Here is a 23,817-nt window from a genome sequence, read left to right on the forward strand (position 1 = left end):
ATTATGTTCGCAGACATGAAAACAACATTAATCTCCTTGTGCATCTTCATGAGAGCTCTTGGGTGACCAGGTACATTGGCAAAAAGCAGTAATATATTCAAAGAAATATTTTTTCTGAGAATTATATCTCAACAATGAACTTAAAATATTCCTAAACCATGCTGTAAACAGATGTGCTGACATCCGGGCTTTACTGTTCCATTTCCAAAGCACAGGCAGAATAGATTTAGCATAATTATTGTATTAGTCTGTTTTCATGCTGCTGATAAAGACATACCCAAGACTGGGCGATTTACAAAAGAAAGAGGTTTAATTGGACTTGCAGTTCCATGTGGCTGGGGACGCCTCACAATCATGGCAGAGGGCAAGGAGGAGCAAGTCCCATCTTACATGGATGGCAGCAGGCAAAGCGAGAATGAGGAAGATGCAAAAGCAGAAACCCCTGATAAAACCATCAGATCTCGTAAGACTTATTCACTACCATGAGAACAGTACGGGGGAAACCGTCCCATGATTCAACTATCTCCCACTGGGTCCCTCCCACAATACGTGGGAATTATGGGAGTACAATTCAAGATGAGACTTGGGTGGGGACACAGAGCCAAACTGTATCAATTCTTTTTTTTTTTTTTTGAGACGGAGTCTCACTCTGTCACCCAATGGTGCGATCTCGGCTCACTGCAAGCTCCACCTCCCGGATTCACGCCATTCTCCTGCCTCAGCCTCCGAAGTAGCTGGGACTACAGATGCCCACCACCACGCCCGGCTAATTTTTTGTATTTTTAATAGAGAGGGGGTTTCACCGTGTTAGCCAGGATGGGCTCGATCTCCTGACCTCATGATCCACCCGCCTCAACCTCCCAAAGTGCTGGGATGACAGGCGTGAGCCACAGCACCCGGGCAACTGTATCAATTCTTAAGGGCCTTAGGGTTCTTTGGAACTGTGAATAAGCATTGGTTTCAACTGAAAGTTACCAGTGGCATTAGCCCTTAACAAGAGATTCTGCCTGTCCTTTGAAGCATTGAAGCTTCCCATAAAAGGCATCTTCTTCCAATAAAAGGCTATTTTGTCTACATTGAATATCTGTGTTTAGTGCAGCCACCTTCATTAATCATCCTGGCTGGATCTCCTGGATGACTTTGTGTAGCTTCTCCATCAGCACTTGCTGCTTCACTTTGTTCTTTTGTGTTAAAGAGATGGTTTCTTTCCTTAAACCTCATGAACTAATCTCTGCTAGCTTCCAACTTTTCTTCTGCAGCTTCCTCACCTCTTCAGACTTCGGAGAACTAAGGAGCATTAAGGCCTTGCTCTGGATGAAGCTTTGGCTTAAGGGAATGTTGTGGCTGGCTTGGTCTTCTATCCAAACCAATAAAACTTTCTCCATATCAGCAATAAGGCTGTTTTCCTTTCTCATTCATGAGTTCACTGAAGTAGTACTTTTAATATCCTGCAAGAACTTTTCTTTTGCATTCATAACTTGGCTAACTATTTTCCCAAGAGGCCTAGTTTTCAGTCTATCTAGACTTTCAATGAAGCTTAATCATTTCTAGCTTTTGATTTAAAGTAGGAGATGTGTGCAACTTTTCTTTTTACTTGAAAGCTTAGAGGCCATTGCAGGGTTATTAATCGGCCTAATTTACCTATTGTTGGGTCTCTGGGAATAGGGAGGCTAGATTTGGTATCTAGTTAGGGCCTACTTCCTCATAGATGAAGCCTTCTCACTGTAGGGCGAGAGATAAGAGAACGGCCAGTTGGTGGAGCAGTTAGAACACACAGAACATTTACTCAGTTTACTGTCTTCTGTGACAGATCATGGCATCCCAAAACAATTGCAGTAATAACATCACTCATCTCAGACCACCATAACAGAAGCAATAATAATGAAAAAGTTTGAAATATTGCAAGAATTACCAAAAGGTGACACAGAGATTAAACTGCCCCTATAAAATTTATGAAATTAATCAGGGAAGAAGGAAGGGGGAGAAACAAAAATCACCCACGCTGGCAGCACATTTGGCCTCCATCATGAGGTTGGTCTGCTCTCCAGCCTGCGTGCTCATGGCTATTTGGTGCCTACTGTGCTAAAATCGCATAGACCCTGTTACGAGATCACAGTTCCCCTTAACTGCTCCGTAGATAACAACGTGAACATTATAAAATGTTAAGTTTTCCCTGTGAGACAGTCCTTCAGGTCCGATATACCGATGAAACCACTGACCCAGCTGGTCTAAAGGACCCCACAATGGGCTGAATCACCAAAGAATGCAGGTTCCATATCCTGATGATTTCATTCTCCCTTCCTCCGACCAATCAGCAACCCCAATTTTCCAATTACGGAGGGAGTCTCTCACCCTCTGTAATCCCCTTAAAAGCCCCAGCCCAAAGCTCTTTGGTGAGATAAACGGGAGGGTCTCCTCCCATCTTCTCGATCAGCACTCTGCAATCATTAAACTTCCTCTTTTGCAAACCCTGCTGTCACTATGTAATGGGTCTGTTACCGCACGATGGGCATATGAACCCATCGGTCCTAAAACAAAGACATGTTGTTGGAAAAATGGTGACGGTAGACTTACCAAAACGTGGCTGCCACAAACCTTCAATTTGGAAAAACACGATATCTGCAAAGCACAATAAAGCAAAGTGCAATAAAATGAGGTGTGGCTGTATATTCAAATTAAAATGAGATGTAGTTCTTTTACTCACCATATTGGTAAATATTACTGGTAAAATGATTGATAATACCCAGAATGGGAAGTGTGTGGGGGTACAGGTACTCTTGTACTATAAAATACTAGTCTATTTTTTTTTTAAATAGACTTTACTTTTTAGAACAGTTTTGGTTTCACAGCAAAATTGAGTGGGCAGTTCAGAATGTCCATATATTCCCCGCCCCACACATGCACAGCCTCCCCAACTATTAACAGCCCGCACTATAATCGTCTTAGCCCATTGGGCGGCTATAACCAAAATAACAGAGACCAGTGGCTTATAAACAACAGCATTTATTTCTCACAGTTCTGGAGGCTGGGAAGTTCAAGATCAACATGCTGGCAGATTTGGTGTCTGGTTAGGGCCTGCTTCCTCATAGATGAAGCCTTCTCACTGTAACCTCGTATGGCCGAAGGCGCAAGGGAATCTCTCTGGTATCTTTTGTAAAAACACTGATCTCCTTCCTGAGGCCTCTGCCCTCATGAACTAATCACCTCCAAAAGGCCCATCTCCTAATCCATCACCTTGTGGGGTAGGATTTCAACATAGACCATTTTGTAATTCATGGACGTGATGATTGGATGTTCCCATGTATGTGTGAGATGTGCCACCTTTGAACCTTGTTACTGTAAGAGTTAAAGAAAGAGGAAAGAAACCAGAAAAGGGGCTTAACAGTCAAAAACAGGTTTATTTTGGAGAATAAACCTGAAAGGGGCTTCCGGCCAATTTCGGTCGGATTATTCTGTCTTACAACTGTCAACAGCCTGCACTACAATCGTCTTAGCCCATTGGGCTGCTATAACCAAAATAACAGACGGGTGGCTTATAAACAACAAGAGTATTTATTGGTTTTAGAGTGAGAGAGCTTTATCACAGGCTTGGAATGGTTTTGTGTCGGGGTTGGCATGTCTCTGGCTGGAGGGGAGGCTGACGTCTCTCTGCCGGAGGGGAAGTTATCTCCGGGCTGGCATGTCTCTGGTCAGGGAGGGATTTATCTTAAGGTTGGAATGTTTGTGGTTGGAGATGTCATTTGTGTTTATGGTCATGCTGACCTTAGTCACTAGGTTGATGCCCTTTGAATTTAGGCAAGTTTTGATCAAGGGGAACTTGAGAACGGCAGTGCTTGTCCAAGATGGCGATGCTTCTGCTCTGTCAGTTACCGTGTGGGCATATTACCCATCCGACATGAACTTAGAGAAAAAGAAGTTAAGAAAAAAGCAAAAAGGATTTCAATGCACTGATTTGGAAGGATATAAACATTCAATCCATGGCAACCGTGGTATATTTGTTACAATTGATAAACCTATATTGATACATAATTATCACTCAAGCTCTATAGTTTACATAAATACATCTTGACAGGTATCCAGCATTATAACATGGCACAGAATGGTTTCACTGCCCTAAAAACCCCCTGTGCTCCTCTTTTCATCCCTCCCTCGCTCTAACCTCTGGCAACCACTGATGCTTTTTCTCTCTCTATTGTTTTGCCTTTTCCAGAATGTCATATAGTTGAAATCACACAGTATGTAGCCTATTCAGAGTCACTGTTTTTGCTTAGCAATATGCAGCTAAGTTTCCTCTGTGTCCTTTCACGGCTTGCTAGCTCATTTCTTTTCAGTGCTACATAGTATTCCATTGTCTGGGTGTATCACAATTTATTTATCCATTCTCCTACTGAAGGACATCTTTTTTTGCTTCCAAGTTTTGTCAGTTAATGTTGCTATAAGCATCTATGTGCAGGCTTTTGTGTGAACATGTTTTCCACTCATATGAGTAAATACCAAGGAGTACAACTGCTGATCATATGGTTAAAGTGTGTTTAGTTTTATAAGAAACTGCAAAAGTGTCTTCCAAGGTGGCTGCACCATTTGGCATTCCCACCAGCAATAAATGAGAGTTCCTGCTGCTCCACATCCTGGCCAGCATTTGGTACTGTCCCTGTTCTGGATTTTGGCCATTCTAACCGGTGTGTAGCAGTATCTTGTTGTTGTTTTAATTTGCAATTCCCCAATGACGCATGATGCTGAGCACCTTTTCATACGGTCTTTTCACATCTGTATGTCTTCTTTGATGAAGTGTCTACTCTGGTCCTTAATTGGATTATTCATTTTCTCGTTTTTGTTTGTTTTTTTTTAATTTTGTAGAGATGGGGGTCTCGATTCAGGTGATCCTCCCACCTAAGCCTCCCAAAGTGCTGGGATTACAGGCATGAGCCACTGCGCCTGGCCCTGATCATTGAGTTTTAAGAGTTCTTTGAATAATTTGGATAATAGTCCTTTATCCGAAAATTACGTCTTTTGCAACATTTTCTCCCACTCTTTGTCTTGACTTCTCATTCTCTTGACCAGGCACTCTTACATCACTTTAGTGGGAAGTTGTTTCTTGGACAATATCTAGCAAAATGAAAAACGTACACCTTTTGACTTTATTGTTATGCTTCTAGAAATATTCAGACCCATACCCAAAACCATAGGTACATAAATATTTGTTGTAACATTGTTTCCTTCCAGAAATAGAAACCACATGGAGGGCCGTTCACACGAGACCTGCCCCAGTCAGGGCCCCCAGTTCCTCACCATGCTAGGTCAGAGTGACGGTGAGCTGGGCACCCAGAGCCCTGTCTGGCTGGAATGAGAAGTGGTCAATATCACTGATGACAAAACTGTGCTAGGTAATGACACATCTCCTGGGCACACAGCAAGGACGGGGCAGACTGACCAGAGCATGTCATCACTAAGCTAGCAGGACACGGGCTCTGGAGGGTCCCTGCTGGGAGAGGACACAGCTTAGCCCACTGTGCATGAGGATCACTCACTCTTCAAAGGTTCGTTGAGGGCTCACCACTCAATGAAGAAGCCTTTGGGTCTTGGATCGGGATTGGATCTCACTGTGAGTGACTGGGAAACAGTTATGAGCAAAGGTATTGCAGACTTTGATGAATGCTTTGAAAGGATTCCTGAGGGTCCTCAGTTGTGAATAGACTGAGATGGGAATGTGGCAACGTTGGAAGCAGGGAGCCCTGTTAGGAGGCTTCTGGAATATCCAGGTGGCAGGAAGTGGTGTGCACCAGGGTGGTGGGGCTGGAGTGGATGAGATTCACGTTCTGCTTGAGATAAGGTTGGCGGCATTTGCTGGTGGATCGGATGCTGCAGTTGGAAAGGAATGGTGGCAAAAAGAGACTTAAAAACAAAACAAAATCCTCCCTGTTGTTTAGCTTGAGCCACTAGGAGCTCTCATTTAGTGAAGGGAGATGGGGAAGACAGAGGCAGCAGAGCTGCTTCAGTGAGAGTGGGACTTTGTTTGTTTGTTTGTTTGTTTGAGACTGAGTTTCACTCCTCACACTCAGGCTGGAGTGCAATGGCATGATCTCGGCTCACTGCAACCTCCACCTCCTGGGTTCAAACGATTCTCCTGCCTCAGCCTCCCGAGTAGCTGGGATTACAGGCATGTGCCACCATGCCCGGCTAATTTTGTATTTTAAGTAGAGGCAGGGTTTCACCATGTTGGTCAGACTGGTTTCGAACTCCTGACCTCAGGTGATCCGCCAGCCTCAGCCTCCCAAAGTGCTGGGATTATAGGCATGAGCCACCGCGCCCGGCTATTTTTTTAATTTATTATCTTTTTTTTTTTTTTTGAGATGGGAGAGCGGGACTTTGGTTCAGGACGTTTGGAGTCAGAGACACCTGTTGTCTAAGTGACAGGTGGAGAGGCCAGTGCACCTGAAGGCCTGGAGCTTAGGGCAAGCTCAAGGTCGTCTTTGGGAGACGCTCTCATGGCCTGAGGGGGTCTCTGTAGAGTGAATACAGCAGAGAGGAGGCCTGTGAACTGGGCCTGGGCATCTCAGCCTTGGCAGCTGAGAGAACCAAGAGGCAGCAGACAAGGAGAAACAGGAGGGTGGGCAGAGCCCTGGGGGTGCTGAGTGAGCTGTGGGCAGAGCCAGGTGCAGGAGGAACTGCAGAGAGGTTGCGGTGGTCCTCCTCGTCAGGGGCTACCCCTGGTCAAGTAGGAAGAAGGTGGAGGCCCAACCATGAGATCCTGTTCCTGGGATGTTTGCTGACTTGGACCAGAGTAGTTTGGGTGGCCTGGTGGGGGCAGCATCCTGGGGGAGTGGGCCCAGGAGGAAATGGCTGGAAAGACCCTGGACACAATAAGTGTGGACAACTTTTTATGGGGGGGGCTGCTGTCGAGGGAAGCAGAGAAAGGGAGGCCACAGGGTTGTGAGCTCAGGAGATGTCCAGGCGCTGCACTCTGGTGGGCATCTGAGAGGGGGTGGGGCAGGTTTGCAAGGCGATTGAGAAAGATCCTGAGAGAGAGCACGGTGGGTGGCACAGGGCAGAGTGGGGACTTGGGGGCCGTGATGTTCCTGAGGCCATGATGTCCTCCTCTCTCCTGTGTCCACTCTGCAGAGACCACCTCAGGCCATGACAGCATCTCCCAAAGGTGACCTTGAACTCACACTTCCCCTGAGCAATAGGACCATACAGCATCAGGTCTCAAGCCTTAGACAGGAGCCCCAGCCCAGAACCAGGCCCAGGCCCAGGCCCCGGTCGTAGGCAGGGGGAGTGGGGAGTGTAAGTGTGGGTTGGGTGAGAAGCTTCTCCCTAGTCCCCTGTTGTATCAGAGCAGCAGGAAGCAGGTCAGAGGGAGTGGCAGGATGGTCTTTGAGGAGAATGGAGAAAGTGTAATGGAGGCCCCCAGGAGAACTTAAGGTGGTGGAGGGGTGGGGGGTGGCAGAGCCGAGCCCTCCTCCCCCTCTAGGTGGGGGAATCACCAATCAGTTGTCACCTGCCTCTCTGGATCCAGTGGCTTAATTATTTCATTTAAGGCTGATTCAGACCCTAGCCAACACTGTAGAGCAATGCTGGTCTCCTTCCCGTGTGGTTCGTGCCCAGGAGAGCTCGGGTGGGAGAGGTGGCAGCCCGTACGCAGAGGGGGAGCCTGGGAGAGCATGGAGCCCCCTCCCAGACACGTCCACATGGCCTGTGTCTGTGGCCAGGGCTGGCGCCTCACCTCCAGGGCCTCAGTTTCCCCATCTGTGAACTAGGCATCGTGGCCTGGCCATGCCCACTTCACAGTGAGGAGGAACTAAGATAGATCATGTGGGGCAACTGTGTTAAATTGTGACAAAATAAGAAGATTGTCACCATTGTTACCACCACCATCATCAACGACACCAGTGTAGAAGGTGCTCCCCAGAAACCCCAGGTTAGACGGCAGTGCCTGGACTGGCAGGTGCCTGGCGGGGCAGGAACTCCCGGGAGGGCCTCCCTCCTTCTCTGTCTTTTGTCCACTCCCACCCCAAGGCTGACCTGAGATGTCCCTCTCTACACCACCATCCCACACCAGGCACAGGGGACACCATAGCTCCTGCCCATGTTCCCTGCACCCAGCGTCATTCACTCATTCACCCGGCAAATGAGGGTCACATTGATGAGCCGCTGGGCAACCTGGGTGTCCGTCCACCTGCAAGTGATGTGACTGGTGTAGTCGCTGTAGAGCACAGGTTCCACAGCAGGACGGTTTCTGACAAGAGAGGCAGGAGGGGGTCACCTCTTTCCCCTGCAGGGTCCCTTATCACCACCACCCCCAGCTGATCTGGGGCAGAGGTGCCCTGGTTTGGGAAGCGGTCTGCCGGGGTAAGTTTCTGCCTGTGGACCCTCCTCTCGTGACAGAAGCACCGTGCAATCCCTGCAGGATGGAGACACGCAGCAGCGGCAGGCCCTGCCCCCCAGACCCTCAAGCATCCTGGGAAGAGGCACAAATCCAGCCCTGAGATGAAACCCAGGCCAGGACGCTGCAGGAGCAAAGGTCTGAGGTGGGAACCACTGAGGTGCAGCGAGTGTCTGCTGGGGAAGGAGGGGAAGGGAAATGGCCAGAGCAGCCACCCTGGAGCCTGGGGGCCTGGAGTGCTATGCTGAGAAATATGGGCTGGGAAGCCAGACATGCTCAGATGGAATTTCCAGGACAGGATGAGCAGGAGTGTGCAGGAAAAGGGAAGTGAAGGAGGCCCAGGGAAGGCGGGGGGAGAGATGAAGCGAGGGGAGCAGGAGGGAGTTGGGTGGGTAAGGTCCCGGGGGTATGGTGCGGCTTCCTCCAGGGTGCAGCAGTGAGGAGGGGGACAGGGAAGGGGTGGGAGCCATGGAACTCACCTTCTGCCCCTACCAGGCTAAGCTCCCAGCGCAGGGCCAGCAGGGCCATGAGGAGCAGCTCCCAGGCCAGCACCATTCTCCTGGTCAGCTCTGGACAGGCAGGTGCTGGCACAGGTGGGTGCTGGCCATGGGCAGGGGTGGGGGTCCTCCATGCCCTGGAGTCCTGTGTTCCTGCCCAGCTGGGAGACAGGCCAAGCTGATCTCACCAGGTCTTGTTATTCCTCCATCCATGAATTGCCATCCTACCCCAGGTCCTGAGAAAGGAGATGTGGGCCAGGATAAGGCCCATCCACCCCTCTCGTCTCCCCAGGGATACGGCCGATGAGGAGGGAGAAGGCCATGTTGAGGGTACAGGGAACCTGGGCCTGTGCCTTCTCCACCTGGTATGGATCTCCTTCTCTGCCGCTCTCACCCATCCCTGCAGTGCTGGTGTAGATTCTATGTGTTCATATTGGGTGCTACTGGGTTGATGCCCAAGTGAGCTGCGTTAAGCTCTTCAAGTGATTTTGGTGGATAAGCTTTGTGGATCCACCCACCACAGATGGAGCCTTTCTCCCCCCAGTTCTTGAGGATGCACAGACACCCTTTGGGCCACCTCACTCAACACCAAACACTCCACCATCCTTCCTCACCTGCCCCAAGCTATTACTGCCCATCCCTCCTTCTCTGCAGGAGCCTGAGGCATTTCTTAGTTTCTTGCCCTTTGTGATGTCACAAGAAAAGTCAGATGTCTTCTTTTCTTCTTCCTCAACACTTCTGAAAACATGAAACATGCAAGCCTTCACCCACTCACACACCCACATACACACCTACACATACCTGCACACACACGCTCGGACAACGCCAATGGGACCTGACCAACCTGTGAGGGTGCTGACAAAACCTTGAGGACGTTGGGAAGGAGCTAGGAAGGAGGACAGGATAGGGGTGGAGTTCCGGAGGAGGCAGAGGGGCTTCTTGGTAAAGGAAATGGTGAACTGTCAGTCTTCCTGCCCTGCCCATGCTCAGCTGAACAAAACCACATCAGCTGGTCTAACTTAAATTCAGGATTACCATCGGAGGTGGGAGTGCAGGGCAGGCTCTTAATGCTGCCAGAACCCCAGATGACACTTCCCAGTAGCAAGGAGGAACTCTGCCCTTCCCATGAAGCTATTTCACACCTCTCTACTTCCGTCACACCTCTACTTCCCCTGCACCCCATTACCACGCCCCACTTCCCCTGCACCTCATTCCCACGCCCCACTTCCCCTGCACCCCATTCCCATGCCCCACCTCCACCTTAAGGACTCATGCACACCCAGCCACTATGTAGACACGCACACCCACAACCACATGCACAGACGCCAATGCAGGCACCCCTGACTTGCATCAAAGTCAACACCCAAATGGGCCAAATGGCTGCAAGTGGAGGAGGAGGGTCAAAAGACAGGCATGGGGGGAGGGAGGGGCTTCTCCTTCTGGCCATAATGGAGTAACTAGGGCCAGATTTAGCCTTCTACTTTAGAAGTATAAAACTGAACAGATGATAATAAAAATCTGTTTTCAGCTGTTAGAAAAAAGGAGTCCTTCCATGTGATCTCTCAGGGAAGGAAAACAAACATGGTGGATCCTATGATCATCCTACCTTCTTTTCTTTTTTTTTTTCTTTCTTTCTTTTTTTTTTTTTTCTGAGATGGAGTTTCGCTCTTGTTGCCCAGGCTGGAGTGCAGTGGCGCAATCTCGGCTCACTGCAACCTCTGCCTCCCAGGTTCAAGCGATTCTCCAGCCTCAGCTTCCTGAGTGGCTGGGATTACAGGCACTCGCCACCACACCTGGCTAATTTTGTGTTTTTAGTAGAGACGGGGTTTCTTCATGTTGGTCAGGCTGGTCACGAACTCCTGACCTCAGGTGATCTGCCCAGCTCGGCTTCCCTAAGTGCTGGGATTACAAGCATAAGCTACCGTGCCTACCTTTCTACCTTTCTACTACTTTCTGGACTGTGATGTAGGGAGAAGAACTCCAACATGACCATGGAAGTCTTGCTGTGTTGGGTGATAGGGGTCTGAGTCTGAGGAGGCAAAAGAAGCTGGAATTTGGTGTAGAAAACAAGAGAAGAAAGAGCTACACAGAGAAAGAGACCCAGCAAATCTACACAGAGATCCCCTTGCATGTACTGCTGAACACTAAACCATGCATGTGTGGGGTGAAGCTCCACTAGGCTGCGTAAATAATACACAGAGAGATGTATCTGAACAATTTCCAGAACTCACCAAAGACTGGACATGTTCAAGTTCCAACCAGCCAGAATAGGAATTCTCCTGAGCACCTCACACATTCAGTAGAGAACCAAGAAGAGAAGCACCTTAGTGCCAGCACTGAACCAGCCCAGGAGAGGGTCATTCTAAAACTGCTCTAGGCCAGCACGGTGGCTCACGCCTGTAATCCCAGCACTTTGGGAGGTCAAGGCGGGTGGATCACTTGAGGTCAGGAGTTTGAGACCAGCCTGGCCAACATGGTGAAACCCCATCTCTACTAAAAATACAAAAGTTAGCCAGGCATGGTGGCAGGTGCCTCTAATCCCAGCTACTTGAGAGACTGAGGCAGGAGAATTGCATGAATCTAGGAGGCGGAGGTTGCAGTAAGCAGAGATTGCACCACTGCACTCCAGCCTGGGCAACAAAGCAAGACTCCATCTCAAGTAATAATAATAAATAAATAAATAAATAAATAATAATAATAATAATAATAAAAAGTGCTCAAGGACGCTTAAAAACAAACCTTAAAAGATCAAACTGATTGATATGGTTTGGATTTTTGTCCCCATCCAAATCTCATGTTGAAATGTAATCCCCAATGTTGAAGGTGGGGCCTGGTGGAGGTGTTTGGATCGTTTGGATCATGGTTGGGGGATCCCTCGTGAGTGGCTTGGGCCATCCCCTTGGGGATGAGTGAGCTCTTGCTCTGAGTTCACAGGAGATCTGGTCATTTAAACGTGTGTGGTATCTATCCCTACACTGATATCTCTCTCTCTGTCTCTCTCTCTCTCTCTCTCTCTCTCTCTCTCTCTTTCTCTCTCATTTCTGCTTTCACTGTGACGTGCCTGCTCTCCCTTCACCTTCTGCCACAATTGGAAGCTTGCTGAGGCCTCTCCAAAAGCTGAGCAGATGCCAGCACCATGCTTCCTGTACAGCCGCAGAACTGTGAACCAATTAAACCTCTTTTCTTTATAAATTACCTAGTCTTGGGTGTTTCTTTATAACAGTGTGAAAATGACCTAATACAGAAAATTGGCACTGAGAGTGGGATATTTTCCATATTAGGTCATTCTCACATTGCTATAAATCAATAAATATCTTAGACTGGGTAATTTATAAAGCAAAGAGGTTTAATTAGCTTACAGCTCTGCAGGCTGTACAGGAAGCATGGCACTGGCATCTGCTTGGCTTCTTGGGGAGACCTCAGAAAGCTTACAATCACGGCAGAAGGTGAAGAGAGAAGACACGTCACACAGTGAAAGCTGAAATAAGTGAGGGAGAGAGATGGCATGAGTGCAGAGGCAACTGCCGCACACTTTTACTTTAGTTTTATTTTTTATGTTTTTATTATTATTATTATTATTGAGACAGAGTCTTGCTCTGTTGCCAGGTTGGAGTGCAGTGGCACGATCTTGGCTCTCTGTAACCTTCACCTCCCCAGTTCAAGCTATTCTCCTGCCTCAGCCTCCTGAGTAGCTGGGATTACAGGCGCACGCCACCACACCTGGCTAACATTTATGTTTTCAGTAGAGACGGGGTTTCACCATGTTGGCCAGGCTGGTCTCAAACTCCTAACCTCAAGTGATCTGCCTGTCTCCACTTCCCAAAGTGCTGGGATTACAGGCATGAGCCACCATGCTTGGCTGGTGCCACACTCTTTTAAATGACCGGATCTCCTATGAACTCACAGTGAGAGTTCACTCATCACCAAGGGGATGGCCCAAGCCATTCAGGAGGGATCCTCCTGACTATGATCCAAACACCTCCCACCAGGCCCCACCTCCAACATTGGGGATTACATTTCAACATGAGACTTGGGTGGGGACAAATACCCAAACTATGTCACTGATCTGCAAGTAACTTAATGACTCATCAGAATAAAGTCCAACACTTTTTGAAGAAAGACAACACCATTCAGCAGTCACCAACATAAAATAAACAACATTCAGCATCCAGCCAAAAATTACTGTATGTAGGCCAGGTGCAGTGGCTTACACCTGTAATCCCAGCACATTGGAAGACTGAGGCAGGAGGATGGCTTGAGCCCACGAGTCTGAGACCAACCTGCACAACATGTTGACACCTTGTCTCTGCAAAATAATAATAATAATAAAATTTAAAATTAGGCAGGCATAGTGGTGTGCACCTGTAGTCCCAGGGACTCGGGAGGCTGAGGCGGGAGGATCACTTGGGTCTGGTAGGTGGAGGTTGTAGTGAGCTGAAATGATGCCCCTGCACTCCAATCTGGATGACAGAGTGAGACGCCATCTCAAAAAAAAAAAAAAAAGAAATTACTACATGTAGAAAGAAGCAAGAAAATGTAACTCATAACAAGAGAAAAACCAGTCAAAGATAGAACCCCAAAATGATGCAGCTCATTGTGGAACTGGCAGACAAGGGCTTTGAAACAGTTATCGTGAATAGGTTGAATAATTTTTCAAAAACATGAAAAGAACAGAAATGGAAGATGTCAAAATAAAAACAAAACTGCCATAGATAAGAGTACAACGTAAGAAAATGTCATCGAATTGGCTTAATATTAGTAAATTTGAAAATATAGTAATTGAAACTATCTAAATTGAACACAGAGAGAATAAAACTGAAAAAAAATTAATTACTATAAACTCCTATGCATCATTCAAGCCTCAGCTGACGCAGGGCCTCCTCCATGCAGCCTTCCCTGACTCCTCATGGGATGCAGATGGGAGTGGCTCCAACAACCACAGCTGGTGTGAGCCCAGAGCCAGACAGACCCAGGTTGGACTCCCACCTCTAGTATTGCTAAGAGTGAGACCTCATGCAATTTATCTGCATGTTACTTCTCCAAGCCCCAAAACTGTCATCTGTTACTTGGAGATGGTTATCTACAAACCCCAAAACGACTTTGAAGGAACCAAGTGAAATAATGCCTGTCACATGGTAACCTACAATCGGAGTCAGCTAAATCCCTTGTATTTTCCTTGGTTCCTATTTTGCCCTGTACCTTCTTCCCACACAGTCCTGGAGTGCTCAGTGTTCATGCCCACCCCCAGCCCCCCACAAACACACCTGATTCATACCTCTCTCCCTGGTTATCTGCACATGTCCTGGCACAGAGGTAGCACTTCAAATTGTGTGTTGGAAAATTTGGGTATTGGAATGAACGCATGGATGGATGGATGGATGGATGGATGGATGGATGGATGGATAGATGGATGGATGATGGATGGATGGATGGTGGGTGGGTGGATGGATGGATGGGTGGGTGGGTGGATGGATGGATGATGGATGGATGGATGGTGGATGGATGGATGATGGATGGATGGATGGATGGATGGATGGATGGATGGATGGATGATGGGTGGGTGGGTGGGTGGGTGGATGAGCAACTCCTTGAGGACAGAAACTCCAGATCCCATGCTTTTCTACTTCGCATCTCTGGTTCTATCCAGCCAGGTATGAGGCTGTGCACATACACTGAGGGACCTCACTTGGTAACATAAAGACTGGGTGCCCTGTGTAGGCCACAGAGATGGGCACATTGAGTCCTGATGTTTAGAATTCAGAGATTGGTGGCTACCTTTTCTTCCTGTTCTTTTTCCTGTGTTGGGGAGAAAGGCAGGGAGGAGGAGAGGGAATGGTGGGAACCATTGACGTTTTGCCTTGATGATTCTTGAATTACTGCCACCAGGAAGGGGACCTGGCTGGGAACAGTGTAGGATGCCCTTCCCTGGTGGGGAAAGTCCTGCCTGGAGTGGAGGACTGGAGGGTGTTCAGGGAATGCCTGGGGAGCCCTGGGGACACTGAACTCTCTTTGGCACCCCTGTATGTGTGTGAAATCATGGTGCTGGCATGGAGAGGGCATTCAGGGGACACAAAGGGTCTGAGCTAATGTCCTGTCCCCAGCATTCTTTCTCTCTTGGGTGGTCCCACTTGGCTTCCTTGAGCCCCTTCACTGTGCTGGGAATGCAGAGAGACACCAGACCCAGGGCTGGCCAGGAGGAACTCAGTCTGCGACGTGCATGGAGTGGAAGTAGGAGGATGCTTCTCAGAGGATCGCTGGTGCTGGACTCATCCTTCATGCCCTCCACCCACGGCCATGCCCTGAAACATTAGGGCCTGGGAAAACTGACCCAGCACAGGGCCTGCTGGGGATTTCTGCTACCTGGAGCTCAGGAAGCTGCATCTCATTGCCGCAAGGAAATGTCTACCCTCACAGCCCACCAAGAGAGTGCAGAGAGACTCACACTGCTGGTCCCTTCCCTTGGTGAAGAAGATGCCTCTCAGCCTCCCAACTCCCTGAGTAGCAAGAGCTCAGTACCCCTGGCCAGGCTGCAATGTGTGTGCAATGCAGAAATGTATGTGGTATGTGGAAAGTAGAACATGGGAAAATATCAAAGCCAAAGCTTCTTATAGACAGTGATAACTGCAAATTCTAAAGTATCTTTTTATAAAAACATTAAACGATAAAATACTTTAAAACTGAACAATGATAAATGAGCCTTGTGGAGGTTCTGGGTCTAGCTATGAGAATTGACCAGAAGGGTAAATTTCCTGTAACTCAGTTATGGAAGGTGGTGTCAAGATAAGCAATGTCCTATAATGATTGATTGTGTAGCTGGAACCACCCTATCTGAGTTTAAATCTCAGCTCTGCCCCTTGGTAGCTGTTTGGCCTTGGGCAAGTCACTTAACCTCTCTGATCCTGTTTTCTGATCTGTACAATGGACATTATAATAGCCCCTCATTCTCAGGATTATTAGATGGATTTTTTTAGTAGGTATGTATGAAGCACTCGAACAGATCACAGCATGTAGGTATTCTGTCTACATGACTTAGTTTATCTTTGAAGGTGCTGGTGGGCATCCCAGGTGGTATTGGGGGTCACGTTTGTCAATCCCTGGACAGCAGTGTCCCTTTGGCCTGGGCCCCAGTCATGCTTCCTCATTTCATTCATGTGCCAAGGCTACCTGCTTCCGGAATTGTCCCAAGCCTATCCTGAGAGGAGAGGCTTCCTGGCCTGTATGTCCTTAAAAATCTCTTTGGGGCAATGGAGTGGAATCTACGCTGTCTTTGGAAAACATGAATCTCTAACCCACCCTCATTCCCATTCCACTTGCCTTGCTGGTTTTCTAAGTTGATGCCAGTTTCTTTCTGATAAACTCCAAGTCCTGGTTTCCAGACAGATTCCTGGAGAACCTCCCAGAGGCTGAGATGGCGGTAGAATAGAAAACCTCTTTTGTGGAATATGCAACATCAGGAAGGGAACTGAATGTAAAGGGGAATTAAAGGACTGAGTGCTTGAACATTTGGGCTTCAGATAGAGGCACAGCTATTTTTTGCAGGAAAGTTACCTTGGAGATCTTCTCATACTTGGGCAGGCACGGGTGGAGGGTGAGTTCAGGCTGAAAAATAGAATGATGAGATTTAGATGGATTCACAGATGATGAGTTCACAAGAGAAATGTTGAGCCCCAAAGAGGAAGATTGGAAACAGGACCTTAGAAGCATCAGGAAGGACCCATGTTCTCCTTCCCAAGAGAGATGAACTCCAGCCTCAACTTAGCCTCTGCCTGGCTGTGTAAACTTAGGTGTGCTCCCCGCTGTCTCTGAACCTGGCTCTGACCTCTCCTCATCTGTAAAATTTGGGTATTGGAAGGCATTTATCAGTCTATATTCTAGCCCCCAACCCCCGTGTGCCTGGGAGAGCCCTTCAACCTCCGTCCCTGGTCCTCCTGTGACCCAGCATCCCTCTGAGCCTGGGGGGTGCTCCAGCCCTCTCTGTTCTGCTGACACCTTCATAAACAGAGCCTGGGACTCTTAAGAAGATCCAAGCACCATCATCATCATAGAACACACTTATGAGATACAAGAATAAACCTGAAATACTAATATTCCAGAGACAAAAACTTGTTACGGTTTCATTATTATCAATGTTGGTATCCAAACTTTAAATGTTGACATTTTTCTGGGGAAGAATACCAATTTCTCAACTTTGTTTGCTACACGTAGCTCCTGGGTTTCCTCTCCCACACTCCCGCTATGCTTAATAAACACTCCTGTTCAACAAACCCTTTGGATAATTTCCCTAATCTTTCAGGGCATAGTGGTACGTTATTCAGATAAATGTTTCTGGCAATTTGCTCCTAGAAGGAACTCTGCACTTAGGATTAATGGTTCAGGAGGATTCCCAAAACCTTCATCTTCAGTTTCCAAAAATGCTTGGCCATCTATAGCAGTCATTTCTATAAACGTTTTGTTTAAATTGCCTCCAGAGACTCAAAACTGTGTGGAGTTTCCTTCCTAAAGCATTCTTGTAAAGTCTGTTGTTTTGACGTTTGAATAATCAGAGCAAAACACGTTTGAAGTGCTTTGTTTATTTTTAGAAATGTCTTTCTTCATTTTCTCCATTGTTTTTATTATGTCTGACTCAAAGATGATTTATCTTGGATATGTGCTGATTTTACAGTTGTTTTATCTTTGTGAGATTTGGACATGACAAAGTTGACATTTTGCTTCTAATGTATTCCTCACAAGATGTAGAGAATTCTCAAATAGTGCTTTTGCTTGAAGGACCCCTGGCTTAAATGAAATTAAGCCGCTAAAAATGAAATAGAGTTCTTAAAGGGATTTAGTTTCGTGTGAGAACTGCTACTTCTCTAAAATTTCTGCCAATATTACATTTATAATATAATTAAATCACTGTTGTTCTGCTTTTTATTGTTATTTAAACTTTATAAGCTCAGTCTATAATCTTCGTAAAATGATTGAGCAAATATGCTCTCTTAATATTTGTATTAATAATCAATCTTTTTTCTACTCAGCTATTTAAAGTTCTTAATTATTGTCTTTCTTCATAAAATTAATAGCTTTCATAATCATTACTTACTGCAGCATTTTACTCTTAAAATAATCAATGTGGATTTACAACTGACTGCTTCAATTTCAGCACAAAAAGTACGTGGGCAAAACTGCATAGGCAAATACTTTGCAAGGAAGAAAAAGAGAGAAGTGGAGGGGAAATTATAGATTAAAAACAGGCAACACCAAGTGATAGTGTTCAGAGATATACACAGAGTGATAAAACAATGTGAGAAAATGATAGACCCTGACATGGAAATTAGGACACAGGATTCCTGGGTTGGGGGACTAGGAGGTTTGTCTGGAGCAGTGCAGGGCTCTGGGTGGGTGGCAAGCTTCTATCTCCTGTGCAGAGTGTAGGGAAGGAATCAATCCAAGGATATTCACCTTACAATGATTTATTTTTTAATTTAAATACTTTCTTTTGGTAGAGAGGAGGGTCTCGCTATGTTGCCCAGGCTGATCTTGAATTCCTGGCCTCAAGCAATCCTCCCACCTCAGCCTTCCGAAGTGTTGGGATTATAGGCATGAACCACCTTGCCTGGCCTTATAATGATTTATTAAGCTAGAGATGTTTCATGCGACTTGGGGTATTTGTACTTAACAATAAAACAGGTTTTTAGAAAGGAAAAAACATTGAATCTGGAAATTTTACAACCAAAACCAAACCTGAGACATAATATGTAGCCTCAAAGACTCTTCTTTCATAAGTTTCTTTTTCCATCTGCCTGTGTTCATTCATGTTTTCCCCTTTTCCCTCTTGTCCTGGTGTACTGACCTTCTCCTCAGGTGTAGGCAAGAAACTTGCTCTATCTCTCCTCTTGCCTCCTTGTCCCTCCCCTTCCTCTTCCCTCTCCTCTCCTCTGGCATTCAGTGCACCCCTCTGCTGTAGCTCCCACCACAATTAACTAAAATTATCTTTTTGTGCATCTCTCTCTCCTATTGTTCCATAAGCAACTTGAGAGCAGAGGTGAGGTAGGTTTTGTGCGGTTTTGAATCCTCAAAGCCTAGCATACTCCCAGACATATACTAGACATCCAGAAAATGAGGTTTAAACTCAACATCTTTTTCTTTTCCCATAGCATCTCAAGTTCCACTTAATGATTTTCAATGATTATTCAAAGAGGACTATATGTCTTTTAAGAATTAATTTGTCAGAAAAGGGATTTCTGGCTGAAAGAATTACAGATTGAGTTTCTGTTTGTAAGTCCAAGAGCCTACAGGGTTATATGCCTGCTGCGCATGTTATTCAGGGAGTGGAATTTCAGTTGACTTCCGTTTTTCCCTTTTGTAAAACATTGTTTGTAATTTTACCACAAATGCACATTTATGTAATGAAAGTATAATGTTCATTTAAAATTATTTTTTTCATCTAATACACATTCACTGAGCAGTTTAAAAAGCATAAGACATGTTTACTGCAAACTGCATCTGAAGTGCTTCCCTATGTTTGAGAATGAAGATTTAGCTAGAACAGTGACTCCTGAGACGTACTGTGCTCAGGTGTTTCCAAACTTGGTGACCACAGTCCCTCTCATCCTGCTTGCTCCTCCACCTTGTGTCATTGCAGCTCCTCCTATTAGAATGTGGAATCTCTTTCCCCTCCCCTTGAATCTGGGCCTCCTTGTGACTTCCTTTGGCCAGTAGAATGCAGTGGGGGTGAAGCTATATGATTTCTGAGACTAGGCCATAAGAGGCCTTGCAGCTTCTTTTGCTCTCTTGGAAGTCAGCCATGATGCAAAGTGGTTCAGGCTCTCCTACTATAGAAGCCATGCGAAGAGAGAAGCCTTGGAGGATGGGAGGTCATGTGGAGGGGAATGAGCCAGTGAAGCCCTCTCTCACTCCATCCTAGTCAAGCTCCTAGCTAAATGCAGCCACATGAATGACCTTGCCAGCTTTGTGGAACAGAAGAACCACTCAGCTGAGCCCAGCCAACCCACAGGATGGTGACAAGTAATAAATGGTTGTTGTTTTCAACCATTAAGCTTGGGAGGTGGTTTGTTAGGCAGCAATCAACCATTTGCTCTTATGACAGAAGTTTGTTTGCTGGTTAGATTAGCTGTAACCTGGGATCACATGATCATACATATATACAATGTCAGAAATGTCCCCAGCAACAGGCACTTGGTCATTTGGACTTAATAAACCCAGCTTCAGAGAATCCCTGTTTCGCAGTCACTGTCTCTCAACTTTCCTACACTGCCACCAAGTATGAGCTAGCAACTATCCCTCTCACATTCCTCACCCCTTTAACTGATCCCCTGTTTTTCTTGTATCTCATTATTTTCTGGTATATTGCCTAGGACCTAAAAACATAACCAACTGTCTTTTATCTTTAAAAAAAATGCTCCCTTCCCTCACCCCAATCAAGTATCCACCTTAGACTTCCATACCATCTCTTTCTCCTCGTTCTAGTCAAGCTTTTCCAAAGAGCTGTCTTCATTTTCCCATTTCCTATTCACTCCTCTCTCTATTTATTATGACCTGGCTTTAGAATGTCTCCCACCAGCATCACAGAGGAGCTCCACATCACCTAACCAGATGGATTCACCCCTGCCTTGACCTCTCAGACAAAACACCAGCAACATGGCCACTCCTAGCGCCTTAAAACTATCTCCCTTTTTATGCTTCCCACCACACTCTGCTTTCTCCTTCCTGCTGTGACTGTCCCTTCTCTGTTCCCTTCCTGGCCTCCCAAGCACCTCAGCCAGCCCCTTAGGCACCAGTGTCCCCAGGGGTCTTCAGTGCTTCTCTTCTCATCCCGGTCTACCTGCTCTGCTTTCAAGTTTGCAGGCTCTCTCAAGCTTTTACTTAAAGGTTTTCCAAAGTAGGTGTTCTTCCCCCAAAACCTAACAGCTATGAATTCAATGACCTATAGAATCTCTTCCCTTATATGTTCCAGAGATGAGATGCCTCAAACTCCACGTGCCAGAATGTGACTCTTTGGCTACCCTCCACCCCACTAGCCCCTACTCCCAGTGTCTCTTTGTCTCTTGTAAGAGGACTTGCCCTAGGCCACTGGTTCTGCTAAGGCCAGAGAAATGCCCACACACAGTTGCTTATGGGAAAGGGTCATCTGAGCCAAAAATGGGGAATAGAGGCAGCTGCATGCCTTGAGCCACACTTGCAGGATCTGCCTGTTCAGGCCTCTCTTGTTCTCAGTGGTGACCTGTCTGCCTCCTGCTCCTGGGTCCTCCTCTTTCTGTGACTGAGACACCTGTGCCCCTCCCCCACTCCCCGGTTGGAGGCTCAGTTCCATCCTCAGCCCCAGGACCAGCCCTGACCCAGGGCAGGAGGGGTTCACAGGGTCACAGTTGTGCCTAGACTTCCTTGAGCCTCTGTCCTCATCCCTGGGCCCAGCCTTGCTTCTGAGAGCTGGGCCACCCTGTGCGGCCTCTGACAACTGAGTTCCTGCCTTTTTCCCCCACGCCAGAGTTTGTTCTACAAAGCTCAGGTTGGAGACCTTGTTGTTCTTGATTACAGCTTACTTCTCTGTTTCCATACCTCTACAGATGTGGTTTCTAAACAGTTTTCTATTATACTGATGAGTAAAAACATTTTTTTAATGGAAAGAAAAATACAATTTTATTTTTAAATAAAAAAGAAAATATCATTTACTATCAACATCATTTTCTACTTTAAAAAAAGACATTTTATTGTATTTTATTTTTTGTTTTCTGAGACAGAGTCTCACTCTGTCACCCAGGCTGGAGTGCAGTGGCATGATCTCAGCTCACTGCAATCTCCACCTCCTGGGTTCAAGCAATTCTCGTGCCTCAGCCTCCCGACTAGCTGAGATTACAGGTAGGTGCCACCATGCCCAGCTAATTTTTATATTTTTAGTAGAAATAGGGTTTCACCATGTTGGCCAGGCTGGTAAAAAGGGACATTTTAATACAAACGAAGTAATCAAAGAATTCTGATCTCAGATCGCAGGATGGCCCTTTTCAAACAGAGGCAGCTGGCCGTTTCCCTTGCCTTCATTTTCCAGGGGTTTCTCCTCCCATGGATGGGCAGTGAAAGTTTCATCCTGGACCCATCCTGTCTCCATGATGGCTTTGGGGACCTGCCTTGCCCCATTGTTTTGTCTGCGGGACTGGCAACTTTGACCATGAGAGGCAGACTCCCTCTAACTGGAGGCTGACAAGTGGAAACTGTTGGGATTATTCCCAGAGGACTTACATGGGGGCGGCTCAGCTTGATGAATTCTGAGGCATGATCCAAATCTGCCTCCTAGGCCCAGAACATCAATCTCCAAGGTCCCAGGGCTGCTGGGGCTCTAGGAAGCCATTCTCTGCTGCTCCTGGTGTGCCCCTAGGACTGGCTGAGGTTGGGAAGGCCTCCCCTCGCTGGACTAGAGGACAAAGTGATTCATCTTGATCCCTGTGAAATGGTTGTGCAACCCCAAGAGGCTGAGACTCATCAAAGAATGTGCCTCTTTATTTTCTGTTCATTACATTGTCAGGCACAATCCAGACAAGACATCTCAGCACTGCTTCCAGACCTCTGCTTGAAGGTGGGATACTTCAGTCTCCTGGACATTCTTAGAGTCTGGCTTTACACCAGCTCTCCTTTGCACAATGGCAACACCAGCAGTATCTGCCCATGTGCAAGAGAGTCCCCACAACAGCCCAATGGAGAAATGGAGGAGTTTCTAGGCCCATGTGACACTCTGTCACAATTGTCTTTTACCACTTAGGATGATGTAATCACTTTTCTCTCTCTTTTTTTTTTTTTTTTTTTTTTGAGACAGTCTCACTATCACCCAGGACGGAGTGCAGTGGTGTGATCTTGGCTCATTGCAACCTCCACCTCCCAGGTTCAAGTGATTCTCCTGCCTCAGCCTCCTGAGTAGCTGGGATTATACCTAGTACATCTCCAGCCTACAGGTGTGCGCCACCATGCCCCACTAATTTTTATATTTTCAGTAGAGACAGGGTTTCACCATGTTGACCAGTCTGGTCCTGAACTCATGGCCTCAAGTGATCCACCTGCCTTGGCCTCCCAAAGTGCTTGGATTACAGGTGTGAGCCACTGTGCCCAGTCACTTTTCTCTGATTTTTAAGTGAAGTATATACATATATATACAGCAGGCAAGTGGAATTCCAAGCACAGAGGGCTTTTCAGCATAATTCTGAGAAGGCAACTTTCAGCAAAGAACTTGCAGACATGGTACAATTTTTTCTTGTTAAAGTCAAGGCAAGATTTTCTGGGAAGGGACATGAAGACCTTGACATAGTCTGCTTAGCTTTATTTATTTATTTATTTATTTAGAGTCTCGCTCTGTCGCCCAGGCTGGAGTGCAGTGGCGCGATCTCAGCTCACTGCAACCTCCACCTCTCCGGTTCCAGGTTGAAGTAATTCTCCAGCCTCAGCCTCCCAGGTAGCTGGGATTACAGGCCATAGTCTGCTATAATAATAATAATAATAATAATAATAATAAAAGACAATAGTGAACAAGAAAGAATGATTCCTCTTCGCACAAGTAGAAAGTTCTGATGCTTTTGGTATCATGGGATCTTAGGTTCAATGTGTAGTGAGAGCTAAATAAGACAAATTTTATTTGTTCCTCTGAACACTTCTCTATTCCCATGACTATGTCATGCTTTTCCAATTGCTATAACTTATGGCATGTTTTGATATTTGGCATCCTCACTCATTAGTCTTCCTTTTCAACATTTTATTGGACGTGATTACGCTATTATTCTTCCAAATTATTGTTAGAATCAATTTATCAAGTCATAAAAATGTCCTCTTTGAATTTTTATGGGAATTACGCTAAATTTAATTCTTAATTTGGGAAGATCTGACAGTTTTGACAACTTTGTAATACTGGCTCTTTTGATCCAATAATTATGGATTTCCACTTATTTTGGGAATTTT

The 23,817-nt window shown here is 46.5% G+C and overlaps 2 long non-coding RNA genes and 1 pseudogene across 2 annotated transcripts; 2 read left to right on the forward strand and 1 right to left on the reverse strand.

Annotated features, from left to right (window-relative positions):
- The first annotated feature begins 3,259 nt into the window (after nt 1-3,259).
- On the forward strand, nt 3,260-3,341 carry LOC117096793 (annotated as a pseudogene).
- A 3,524-nt stretch (nt 3,342-6,865) lies between these two features.
- LOC117095972 lies at nt 6,866-9,934 on the reverse strand. The gene is made up of 2 exons (XR_004442268.1): nt 8,863-9,934; nt 6,866-8,236 (listed from the first exon to the last, which is right to left on the reverse strand). It is a non-coding gene; the product is annotated as an uncharacterized LOC117095972 (long non-coding RNA).
- An 8,002-nt stretch (nt 9,935-17,936) lies between these two features.
- Nucleotides 17,937-23,576, forward strand: LOC117095973. The gene is made up of 5 exons (XR_004442269.1): nt 17,937-20,761; nt 21,621-21,738; nt 22,400-22,823; nt 22,866-22,872; nt 23,209-23,576. It is a non-coding gene; the product is annotated as an uncharacterized LOC117095973 (long non-coding RNA).
- The last annotated feature ends 241 nt before the right edge of the window (nt 23,577-23,817 follow it).

The sequence above is a fragment of the Trachypithecus francoisi genome, unplaced genomic scaffold, assembly GCF_009764315.1.
Source record: "Trachypithecus francoisi isolate TF-2019V2 unplaced genomic scaffold, Tfra_2.0 Lachesis_group14, whole genome shotgun sequence".
In the NCBI taxonomy this organism is placed as follows: domain Eukaryota; kingdom Metazoa; phylum Chordata; class Mammalia; order Primates; family Cercopithecidae; genus Trachypithecus; species Trachypithecus francoisi.